Here is a 12,639-nt window from a genome sequence, read left to right on the forward strand (position 1 = left end):
AAACTCTATAGAGTCTTCCAGGCTCTAAACATCCTGTCTTGTGGCCACAAGACCTGTCCTCAGAGCCCAAGGCTGTCACCTCCTCAACCTAGCCTCCAGTTGAGCTTTCTCACACCTCATGCCAAGCTAACCTCTCAGGTAGTGAAGGAGACAAACAAGTGGAGGGAGATCCCATCCTCCACCCTAGTGAGCAGCTCCACTGAGGATCAGGACCAGGGATGTCGTTTCTGGAGGCAATGCCGCTTCTATTCCCACTTCTCAGGACAGTGAGTTTTGTAGAAAGTGCAGAGGAGCAGTGTCCAGGTGGAGGCAGTCGCTCTTGACTAGGGCTGTTCTTTCCTGGGAAACAAGAACAGAAGCCCTCACCAGGCTTCAAGCATCCTCAGTTGTCCTTGATGACATCAATACCCCATTCAGATGAAGAAATTTGCTTCTCATCTTTTCTTCGTCTTCCAAAATCTGCAAAAGTGTGGAGAGCCAGGTCTGTCTATCCCACCTGTACACATTCAGGAGAAGTTAGGAGGAAACTGGGATTCATCCTGGTGATTGGGGGCAGAAGATGAATTCAGGCAGGCTTGTGTGCCATCGCTAGCCCCTTCTCCAGCACTTCCTTTGTCCCTTCCACTTTTCTTTCAATCTCTGCTTGCGTAGAATTTGCCTACTACCTAATAATGTCCAATTGATGAACAAGGGGTAGGCTTAAGATGAAGCCATGCTCAAGGACCTTGCGTTTATGTAAGAATCTCTTGCAAATTTATGGAGACACGAAGTAGAATGGTGATTCCAAAGACTAGGGGGAGACATCAATGGGAAATTACTGTTCAATGGGTTCAGAGCTTCAATTCGGTGAGAAGGAAAAGTTCTGGAAGTCTATAGTGGTGATGGTTGCACAACAATGTGAATGTTCTTAACACCACTGAACTATAACTTAAAAATGCTAATAGCTAAATGTTATTTTATGTATATTTTACCACAACTTAAAAAGTAACTGTAAAAAAGAATCTCTTATATCACAAAAGGAAAAAGCTCTAATGGAAGAAGATGCTATTTGGAGAAAGTGGCGGCAACCTCCTCAGCACATGTGTGGCATTGTTGGAGTTACTTGTCTTTTTGAGCACTCAGGTTTCTAGGTCAAGCAGAAGAGGCATCATGTCTGGTTGATGTCACAGACCCAGAAGTAGCTCCATCCCAGCATTTCTTCCTTGCTAACATGACACAGAAGCAGCAGCTGTGGGTGAAAATAAGCCAGAGGTGCTGTCTCAAGAGGGGGCTGGGCTGGAAATGAGACGATGAGATCTAGGATAGAAGGGAAAGAGCTATAGGGGAAATCTTGCCCATTCTCCTATGACACTTTATCCTACTTGGAGTGCACTGAGATTCTTGGGTGTGTACATCAATGGTTTTGGTTTTGGGGGTTTTCCCCACCAAAATTGAAGAATTTTCAGACATTATTTCTTCAAATATTTTTTTCTGCTCCTTTCTCTCTCCTCTCTTTCCCATTACATGTATATTGCATGTAGTTTCTCACACATCTCTAACACTCTGTTCATTTTCCTTCTTTGTTTTTTCTTTCTGTTCACTGAAAAGTCCTAAAGCAATCAGAAATTTATTAACGGTGACCTCACAAGAGCAGCCAAGCTTCTCTCCAGGCACAATGGCTACACACAGGCACAGGTGCCTTCTGCCCTTGGTCAGAGTACCAGAGTCATGATCAGCTAGCTCTGGGTCAGGTGAGACAGGGCAAAGGGGGCAGAAGGAGAGCAGAAAGAAGCAACTGCCTGCAATATGATCTGGATCCACAGGGAACCCTGGGAGAATGGGAGCCTGAGCCATTTGTGGGGTGCAACTGTAGCCCAAGGTAGTGTCCCAGTAACTCACAGGAAAATTATCTATCAGAAAAATGTGATAGTGTAGCCAAACATACAAGAAACCAGCTACGGAAATTGTGAAAACTCTCATGGTTCTATGTGACAAGATGCACTCAAATGATAAACATCTGCTTTGGGCCAAAATTATATTTTATCATCTTTGATTTTTTATGCTTCCAAAACTCCATAGATATTACTTAAAAGGTTATTAATAACTCAACATGCTAATGCACATTTAGTTAATAAATCACTACAACATTGCTGAACATACTTGTGGTTTCCAAACTGGGGGGGCAGGAGGAGGCATAAGTCATCAAAGATAGGAGAACAGTGATAGCCCCATGAGGAACAGTCACATCTGGGACAGAGAATGAAAATGAGAAGATTCTTGACATGTTCTACTTTCTGGGTAATGACAAATCCAACAGAAGCAAAAGCAGCATAAGCATTATGCCCAGTTTGAGATAAGATGTCAGAAGTCTTCTCATGTCTGTACCAAATTATATAGGAACTAAGAGAAGTAATTTAAACTATCATGCTGACTGCTGTATTCTTAGTAGCATCATAACTTGAAACTTTCCCATCGAAAAGCTAACAGCCCTCAAGCACCTGTGTACAGAGAACTGTGAGAGCAACTATGCCAGGTTCCTCACCACGGACAGGGAGCCTTGGGGAGCAGAAACTTTGCCTACATCATGGTCTTCACTGGGGCACCAGATTTCCTGGGCCAGGTGGGACAGGAGTGACCAAGGAAACCCAGAATGAGTGACAAAGATTTGTTTCTTCTCTTTCAGTCTCTATCTGCATATCCCCCAACTACTTTAATACTGGGGTCTTTTAAACCTTTGAAATATCAAGAAGTTGAGAACAACATTAGCTTTACCAGGGTGACCTGTGACCACACAATGAACTCAAGTGCATTTGTCTGTCAAACCCCTCCTCCCAAACTCTCCTATTCTATCACTACCTTCTCTTCCTAATACCCTCATCAATGTCCCATCTGCACTTCACCCCAATCTCTGCTCCTCACTCCCATCCTCAACAGTGTGCAGCTGCCTGAAACTACCAGGATACTGGATGAGCAGGCTCTTTGCTATTGTGTTTTAACAGAAACCAGTGCTTTGTACTTTTGTATTTATACCAAAAAAATAAACAAACAAAACTCTGGCGCTATCAAAGAATTGAAGTTTTACAAAGAGTAGGATTGGATAGAGGCATGCTATTTCAGGAAGAAGACTGTTGCCTAATCATAAATTTGAGGCATGGTGGGGTCATATTCACATTCTTGGAGGATCTCACTTAGGGGAAAGGGACACCATTTCTAGATAATGCCAAAGCCCCCCAAAGCCTCCCAAAGCCCCTTCCTCACTCAAAGAGTCCAGGACTTTCTCCTGGTGAACGTGATCATGCTATCAATGGTCTAAGAATGTGGTTCTTGCAAAACCCTCACCACACAGCCCTTTCTGTGTGAGGGGAAGGATATGACGAAAGCTCTTATCTTGAGAATCAATAGAACTGGGAGGAAATTGGTGGTCACTGAGCCTGCCCCTTCTTCCTTCACCTCTACAGCTGAGAAGCCTGGAAGGAGAAAGCACACACCTCTTCAGACCAGATCAGCCTTTCAGAGAAGATGCTGCTGTTTCTGTTGTTATTGGCCAATCTCCTACCCTCCAGGGCTGAAGGAGATAAGTGAACATGTCGATCCTCGGAGGCCTGGCTTATTCCAACAGTGACACTTCCACAGTGTCCCACTGAGGTTATCACTGTGATCTTTCCTTGCCTCAGTCTATTCTCAGAAATTTGAAGAATGCTAGATCTGTTGATATTATGCAGTGTGGAGAAATTATAGAAAATAAAGTTATTCCCAAAGAGACCAGGTGGGTCCTCTCCCTTCCTTGGGTCACATCCCTGTCACCTGGAAAGTGATTTAATATTAGAATGGCACATGCGTCAGTTGGAGGGGAAAGCTGAAAATAGGGGATATAACTTCCCATTCTCTAAAGCTAAGAGTGCTTATCTATCCCCCTAGCTATCGAATAGACCAAGAATAAAGCAGCTATCCTCTACTCAGTTTCCTAGATGTCACCTTCTCCATGTCCCCACTCTCTTCAGCCACTCAGCTCCACCAGGGCAGATACCCAGAACCTGACTGAGCCATCAGAGTGTTACCTCTCGCTGCTCCCAAGTCTTAATGGAGACTGGCTCCCATCCAGGCCCCCTCCTGCCCCACCTCCTCATCACACTCTGATTTCCCCGCCTTTTTATCTGCCTTTTTGTTCTGAGGGCTCAATGCCTCATAAAGATAAATCTTTGCTGGATTTCACATTGCATTAAGACTGCTCCTCCCCAGCTGCTGATGAAAGCAGATTTGAAGACTATTCATTCATGTACCCGAAAAGCATTTGCGGGGTCTGTACTATGTGCCTGACCCAGGATGGGGAGAGAGAGAAGCCAGAGTACTCTGCCCCATGAGTTCAAAATGCTCAGGTCTCAGACCAGACCCATCCTGGAAGTAAGCAGGACATAGGGGCTCTGAGAAGCTTGGGACAAAGAAGCAGCCAGGGTACATCAGAGAGAGTAATTTCCAGGCCTTCTAGCACAGTCCCCTTAACGTGTATATGAAGTGTGTTTGCTCCAGAACAAGGGCTGAGCTCCTCATTTCCACAGGAGGAAACTGAGGATGAAGCCAGGAGACACGTCATGCTGTAAGCCCGCCATGCTGCCCACTGAAGCCTGCAGCCCTCTGTCACCGTGTTGGGGCCCTGAAGACGCTAAAACCACCCCAGTCTCTGCACACACTATGGGTTTAGGCCACCAGGCAGTTCCGGTGCCCTCTTTTCATGAACACAGAGATCCAGGGCAATTTTCTCTTTCAGGGGAGATCAGATGGAGCAGAGAGGCCTGCCCGCACTCCCGGCCCTACATGGCATCTGTACTTTCCTACAACAACAACGAAGGCAGGAGCAGATGTGGAGAGTTCCTGGCATGAGACAACTTTGTGCTGACAGCAGCTCACTGTAACGGAAGGTGAGGAGCACAAATGAGTCCTTCTCTTCCTGGGAACCTCTTGTATCATCCCAGGGCTCAGAACTCAGGAAGGTACCTTAGCACACAGAGCCAAGGACTAATCAGAAAAGCCATCCAATCTGCTCAGGCCACGACAAAGTGGGATACAGGGTTGGAGCATGTGGACAGAGAACTGGGTGGCAGGCAGGCTGCTGAAGAACGAGGCTGGGTCACTGCTGCACAGCAAAGAAAGGCCACGCTGTCCACCTTTCCCTTCCTCCCTATCTGACTCAGCTGCAGGTGTGTAGGCTGGAACTTCAACCTATGATTCTAAGACAGAGCGTAGATCCTGTGGCTTACTCAATCCTTCTTTCTTCACAGAAAAATGAGTGTCGTCCTGGGTGCTCATAATATCAGAAAAATGGAAAACAGCCAGCAGGTCATTCCTGTTCTTAAAGCCTTCCCTCACAAGGATTATAATAATAATTCAAAGTTCAGCAACATCATACTACTGAAGGTACCATCTTGCTGACTTTCAGGTGCACGCACACAGGTTATGAGGGAGCACACAGCTCATTCAGGGTCTCAGTCCCCTCCTCTCCTCCAACCTGTCTGCTCTGCCTGGGTAAATGTAATAGAAGGGGGCTTGGGAGACTCCAGGTGAGGGGTACAGGCACCCTCACCCCTGGCTCTGAGTCCAGCTGGAAGGCGGGCCCTCAACTGCCATCTCTCACCTTTCTGACCAGCTGCGAAACAAGGCTCAACTCAACTGGGCTGTGAAGACAATCGCCCCGCCACAGAGCCAGGACCGGGTGAGGCCGGGGCAGGTGTGCAGCATGGTAGCCTGGGGAAGTCTGGAAAGTGGCAAAAAGCCGAACCAACTCTGAGAGGTGGATCTGGTACTTCACAACGGGCAGAAGTGCAAGAACGTCTACAAAAACTACAACAACTCCATCCAGCTGTGCGTGGGGAACCCTAAGGACAAGAAGGCCACTGCACACGTAAGGAGACAAGTGTCTTCTCAGCCTTTCCCAGGGACACAGTGATGCTGGGGTGACATGGCCATGCCTTCTCCCACCCCACAGCCAATGGTGGACCAGGGTACACTCATGGGTACAGGTTTGCTGTTCCCAGCATGTGCGGCCCAGGTATCTCCCTCCAGCCAATCTCATGGCCTTTGTCCATTGGACAACAAGAGGAGGGTCTGGGACTGGGTTGTGCTGGAGAGAGGGCATAGCCAGGACACAGGCTCATGGTGTAGATAGATCACACAGTATCCACCACCCCCCCGGGCGCTCAGAGCCAAGGTGAATGGTGACCACTCAGCCACTACCCCTCTGAACTGCTGGGTCCTGAGAGGGGGGCAGGAGAGCACCAGGGAGGATATGAAGCTGAGAAGGGGGGAGCCAGAGGGGTCTGACTGAGACTTCACCATTCTCTGTCCACAGGGGGATTCCAGGGGCCCTCTCATGTGTTAACAACATGGCCCACAGCATTGTCTCCTTCAGAAAAAAGAGTAGGAAACCTCCACTTGTCTTCACCAGAATCTCAAGCTTTCTGCCCTGGATAAAAAGCACAATGAGACACTTCAGACTTCAGGGACCAGACTGAGGTGTTCCCAGGATTGATCCATCAGTCTTCTCTGGGGCAGAGGCCAGAACTACACTGGGCAGAGGGGGGTGGAGGGGGCGCTGCTAGGGACTTAATAAACGTCCATCTCTAGAGTAGAAATCACAGATTCCTCTTTCATTCACCAAAATGTCCTATAGCCTATAGCTCATTGGGTAAATTTTCCTTCTATTTTTCAACGTCTCTAAATCTTCTCTAAGAGAATGAATTCAGATAAGTAACCTCATTTTTAAAACATCCATCTTAGAGAAGGCTGGACTGGAGAGAAGTGGCTTGCTGAATGTTTACCATTGATGAGTGTGCTTCAATTACGGGAAAATTTATGTTGGGTGTAAAAGTAATACATACTCATCATAGAAAGATAAGTAAACACAGAACGTACCAGTAAGAACATTAACCTTCCTGGGAATTCCACCACCTAGAGATCATCATTAATCCTTAAGCATGTTATCCTCCCTTCTTTTTCTATGTACTCATAAGATGGTGTTGCTTTAACAGAATTGAGATTGGGCTCATAATGACTTCCTTTCCACTACTCTTTCATATGTCACCATACTGGTGAGAGTGTTGGGATAATCTGTTTTCAAATGTTTGTGATTATTAGGTCCTGAGACATCAGGGCCGTGGTTCACTGGGCCCTGGACAGAGAATACTTAGTGTAGAGTAATTATTGGGATGATCGGCATCCATTTCCCCCTCACCTGGCAACAGTAGCCAGCATTTCTCGAGGGGAAAACCCTGCCCCCAAAAAAGGCACCAAGATTTTAGTGGAACAGTCCCCGCCTGAGGTCCAGGGGTGCTAAATGACCCAAGTATAAACCAATCAGGCAACTCAATCCTGCTGGACCCGATGATGGTTTCTTTTGGTCCAATGAACATAAAATAAATGACCTTTGTTCAAAATTGTGGTATAAGAGATGCTCTCTTTGTTACAGAATACTTAGATTTAAAGAGGAGATTCTAAATATTCCAAAATACAAGGTTGGACTGGTGGTCAGATAGGCAGTGGGGTCACATTTGGGGTGTTTGGGTTCCAGCTCTACATACCCCTAAGGCCGGTGCAGCCATGGTCTCACACCACCAAGTGAAACCCTCACCACAGCCCTTATGATCATGTACTCTAACCACAGATTCTCAGTCTACACCAGCCAACCTCCAGCTTCTCAACGGCAGGAAGCTTGTTGCTAATCTCCCTGGACCTAGGTTACCACATAATTAGTCATGACTCCACCAGGATGGAAAAAGAGCCAAGAGCTGAGAAATGGAGACATTCTTGATTCTTGCTTCTTCTGGGTTCCATCGCCTCTGCTGGCCTCAGCACGGGCTTCGCTTTCTTGTTCTTTCTTCTTGCTTTCGCCTTGTGACTTAGCACTGGGAGTGCAATTGTGGTGACAGTGCTACTGTCACCTACCCCAAGCCAGGGAATGTCGACAAACCCCCTTGCATGATGGCACAGGAAACCCAGAGGAGCACAGGTCTAGGAGGTCTCTGAGGTACTGAGCCACCCCTCTTGCCTTCCTCTCAGGGACTCTGTGTCTGGAAGGAGGAAACATCAGCAGCTCTGACCTGAGCAGACCTTCAGGAAAGATACAGCCACCTCTGCTCTTGTTGGCCTTTCTTCTGCCCCCCGAGGCTGGGACAGGTGAGTGACCATCCCCACTCCAGAAGCTTCAACTCATCTCACAAAACCCTCTGTACTCCTGACCCTTCTGCCCTGCAGAGTCAGAGAGTTTCCCCAATTTGAGCCCAAGAATTTTCTAGACCCCAGCTCCCATCCCAAATCTAGACAAATAAGTCCAAAGCTTCATAGACGCCAGAAGCAAGGGTGTTCACTAAAACACTCTTCCACGTTCACCCACCAGCACCAGTAGGTGTGAGCCTCTCTTAACATCTGGAAAGTGGATTGCTCATAGAAAAGCATTTGGCAGAGGATGTGAAGCTACAAAAGACAAGTAACTAAAATCACTCACTCCAACCCAGGAAAGGACCGCTCAGATGAACTGGTAACAGTATTGGCAGTTGTCCCGGGAGCCAGTTTAAGAACCAGTTACATTTCTCAGCGCCCTCCACCCCCTCACTCTTGCCCAGGAGAGGAGCCCAGGGTGCAGTCGATCTCAGAAAGGGCTGGATGACTGTACCCGGGCTCCTCTGAGGCCTTGGCTCTGCTGCAGGCCTGAGCCCACTTTCAGTCCCACCTCCCCCTGCTTTCCCAGGCCCTCGGCTGCTCCACACCGTGCCCTCCTCCCATCCCTGTGTCCTTGAATCCCACCAGCATTATCCCCACCAAACTTCTGCCTAAAGCTGAGTGAAGGCCCTTCATTCATACAGCCAAAAATGGTTACTGAGATCATAGGATGGCTTAGACACTAGGACGTGACGATTTTAGAAAATCCAACTCTATAGGCTCACGGACAGATAATTAGATGAAGGTGATTTCCCCAATCACAGTGTTAGCAGAGGTTCAGAGGGGTTGGGAGACTCACTGAGACAGAAGCCGTCAGGGGAGCCCTGTCCAGGATCCCTAGGGCTCCACCATCGTGAAGAGAGATCTTATCTCCTCAATACATTGTCTGAAGTAGGACGTGGAGAACAAGCACTGTTCCCCTTTTCTCACAGGGGTTCTGAGGTTTCATGTTCAGAAAAGGTTCTTCTGCTGCAAGGAGAACCCAGGAGATCTCTCCTCCAGAGTCTGCAGGGCACTGTAGACCCCACCGTCAGTCACCACCTTCCGAAACCTTCCCTCTAGACCACGGCCGCTCCCAGAAAGCCCATCTTTCAGTCTTTGTTTCAGAGGACATCATGGGGGACGTGAGGCCAAGCCCCATTCCAGCCCCTACATGGCGTTGGTTCAGTTTCTGGTTAACGAGAGAAAGAACAGGTGTGGTGGTATCCTCCTACAACGGGACTTTGTTCTGACAGCTGCTCACTGCTAGGGAAGGTGAGGGGCCACAGACAACGGACACCTCCTGAGACCCCCACAGAGACCCTGTCCTCTGTCCAGGGGCTACAGCCCAGGGGAGCTCCCACAGCTCCTGGTAACTCAAGGTCACGAGAGCTCATCAGAGAAGCCATCTGAGAGCATGACTGGGGGATAGAAAGTGAAAAATAGGACAGGTAAAGTTTGGGGTCAGAGGTCAGAGGAGAGAGCTAGTGGCCCGGTTGAGAAGAGAGACCACACTGGCCAAATAAAGCAGCTGTGGAGGGTGAAAGCCTGCATGAGGGTCAAAATGCAAACTCAGAGGATTTTCACAATATTGCCTAAGGGCAAGAGAAAGCTTCCAGAAGCTCTACCCTCAGTGTTATTGAGAAGCACAGAGCACAGAGACACTCAGCACCCGGCCCTCCTGTTGCCTCAATTTCCCCTAGCTGCTGCCCTGGCCTGTCCCAGCTGTCACTTGCCCATCATGGCTCTTGGGCTGGATCTCCTGTGACTCCACACCCTCAACACTCCCACTCTACTCTCTGTGCAGCTCAATCAGTGTCACCCTGGGGGCCCACAACATCCTCGACCAGGAGAGGACCCCCCAGGTCATCCCTGTGAAAAGAGCCATCCCCCACCCAGACTATAAGAACTTCTCCAGAGCCAGCCCGGTGGCTTAGTGGTTAAGTGCACGCGCACCACTACTGGCGGCCCGGGTTCGGATCCCAGGCGTGCACGGACACACCGTTTTTCCGGCCATGCTGAGGCCACGTCCCACATACAGCAACTAGAAGGATGTGCAACTATGACATACAACTATCTACTGGGGCTTTGGGGAAAAAAAAGGAGGAGGATTGGCAATAGATGTCAGCTCAGAGGCAGTCTTCCTCAGCAAAAAGAGGAGGATTAGCACGGATGTTAACTCATGGCTGATCTGCCTCGCAAAAAAAATTTAAAAAGAACAAAAAAAAAAAGAACTTCTCCAACGATACCATGTTACCCTCTCACTGCAACCTGTCCCTTCTTTCCTTCCTATCCTGGCTGCCTGACTAGTTCCAAGTGGCTCAGGGGAGAGGGAAGACAGTGCAGCCCCATCGCTGTGTCCAGGCCCAGGAGGCCATTGGCTGAGCTGGACTTTCCTGCCTCTTCCCATCAGCTGGCGAGAAAGGCCAAGCAGACTGCAGCTGCGAGGCCCCTCAGCCTGCCCAGGGCCAAGGCCCAGGTGAGGCCCGGACAGGTGTGCAGTGTGGCCGGCTGGGTGAGAGTCTCAATGGGCCCTTTAGCACCACTCTGCACCAGGCAGAGCTGACCCTACAGCAGGTTCGCGAGTGTGAATCCTGCTTTCCCCGCTATTACAGTGGGCCTCCCAGGTCTTTGAAGGGGACCCTAGGAAGATGAAGACCAGCTTCAAGGTAAGGTTTCCACCATCTACCGAGACAGGGCCCGGGAGAGAGGAGGGTGGAGAGCTGTGGGGTATGACAGTGGCCATATCTTCATGCTTTCTCCTGAGAGCTTGGGCAGGGTGGGTCCACGAATCCAGTCTTCAGCTATTCCCCTGAGTGAATCAGGGGTGCAGGGTGAGGAAGGATCAGTCAGCCCACAGCAGAGTTCTCACCAAAATTTCCCTGAGGACTGGAGAGAAAGCCTTGGCCTGGGTGGAGCTGAAAAGAACAATCAGAGCCAGGCTGGAGCCCCGGGATAAGGGAGGTGACAAGGCTGCCCTGGCCCTGATCTCCCACACAGCCCCCTAACAGAGAACACCCACCCCCGGGATAGTGGGGAGGGCAGGACCACGAGGAGGCCAGCTCAGTTCTTCTCTCTGCCCACAGGGGGACTCTGGTGGTCCCCTCGTCTGTGATAATGTGATCCAGGGTATTTTCTCCTATGGACAAAGCAATGAGACCCTTCTAGGATTCTACATGAAGGTCTCACACTTCCTGCCTTGGATAAAGAGAACAATGAAGCGACTCTAACAGCAGGCCTGAGGCTTCACTTCCTCTGTGCTGACCATCTCTTCAGGGGCAGAGGCAGAAATCCCACGGGAGTGGGCAGTGGGTTGGCAGGGCCATAAAATGGATCACCAGTACGAACATCACTGAAGTCTACTGATTCATGGAACCACTTTCAATGTGCAACAACGCTGCTCCAGGCTGCCCTCTGCTGTCCATTCTGGGCTGCACTTTCTCCTTTCTCCCCCAGCCCTCCTTCCCCCCTAAACCCTATGTTGTATAGTTTCTTAGTCACACCACTGTGGTGCTTGGCCCTCTGCAATGGCTGAGTCTAAAGGCTGCCCATTATAGAAAGACAGTCTTCTCCCCCAAAATATGTTCCTCCCTGGGCCTTAGAAATTTCTTTTCTTCTCTAAGCCAAACACCACCACCAAGCCTGCAACAACTGAGCAGAGAATGGAGCTGGTCAGTGGAAGCAGAGTAACAACCAGGGCCTCTCTCTCCAGTGGGGGCAGCTTCTCCCAGCCTGGACAGCCAGGACCGTCTGCAGCTTAGGAGGCTCAGATGCTCCTTTGATGGCCCTCAGCCTCACTCAGGTCACATTCCCTGCCCTGCTCTCAGCCCAGCACTGAGCTCAGTCAACCTTCCTCCCTGGCTGACCGACCCACACCAGCCCCTGTTTTCTATCATCTGACTGCCCTGACCACCTGCTCCTTTCCCTTCCAGCTCCTTCCCTTCCTGTCCCTACCTTCTTTAGAGCCAGCCTCTCTCTTAACTCCCCAACAGAGTTCCCAAAGCCCCATGTGAATTCTCCTCTATTGCTTGTCCCTGTCATACCTGAGCTGTCAGCCCACCTGATGCCTATCAGAGGAGCCAGTATCTACTTCCTACCTGGGCAGAGACAGTTCAGGGCTTCCATCCACCAGCATCCCTCAGAGCCTCAGCCAAAATGGCCTGTGGAGTCACTCAGCAGCCTCAGCCCCTTTCAGCCTGACCTGACTCCCCCTGTTCGCAACATGGGGTATGGCAGCTTTGTGAGCCTGAGGGCTCAAGGGCCATGGGCTAGAAAATACCATTTTGGCATCCATCAATAGATCAATTGTTGACTTCTCTCTGTGGGCCAGGCACATAACGGGCTCTGTGCTTGACATTGGGACACTTACATGAGGGGAAATTTCCTCTAAATTCCCCTGGTTCCTCTCCTTCCACCAGGCAGGTCAGTTTGGCAGATGGATCTGTATGTGGAATCCACAGGAAATCTTGTCTT

At 49.5% G+C, this 12,639-nt stretch overlaps 1 pseudogene; it reads left to right on the top strand.

The window, feature by feature from the left end:
* The first annotated feature begins 5,620 nt into the window (after nucleotides 1–5,620).
* On the top strand, nucleotides 5,621–11,396 carry LOC131402941 (granzyme H-like; annotated as a pseudogene).
* Nucleotides 11,397–12,639: the final 1,243 nt, after the last annotated feature.

The sequence above is a fragment of the Diceros bicornis genome, unplaced genomic scaffold (assembly GCF_020826845.1).
Source record: "Diceros bicornis minor isolate mBicDic1 unplaced genomic scaffold, mDicBic1.mat.cur scaffold_376_ctg1, whole genome shotgun sequence".
Lineage (NCBI taxonomy): Eukaryota > Metazoa > Chordata > Mammalia > Perissodactyla > Rhinocerotidae > Diceros > Diceros bicornis.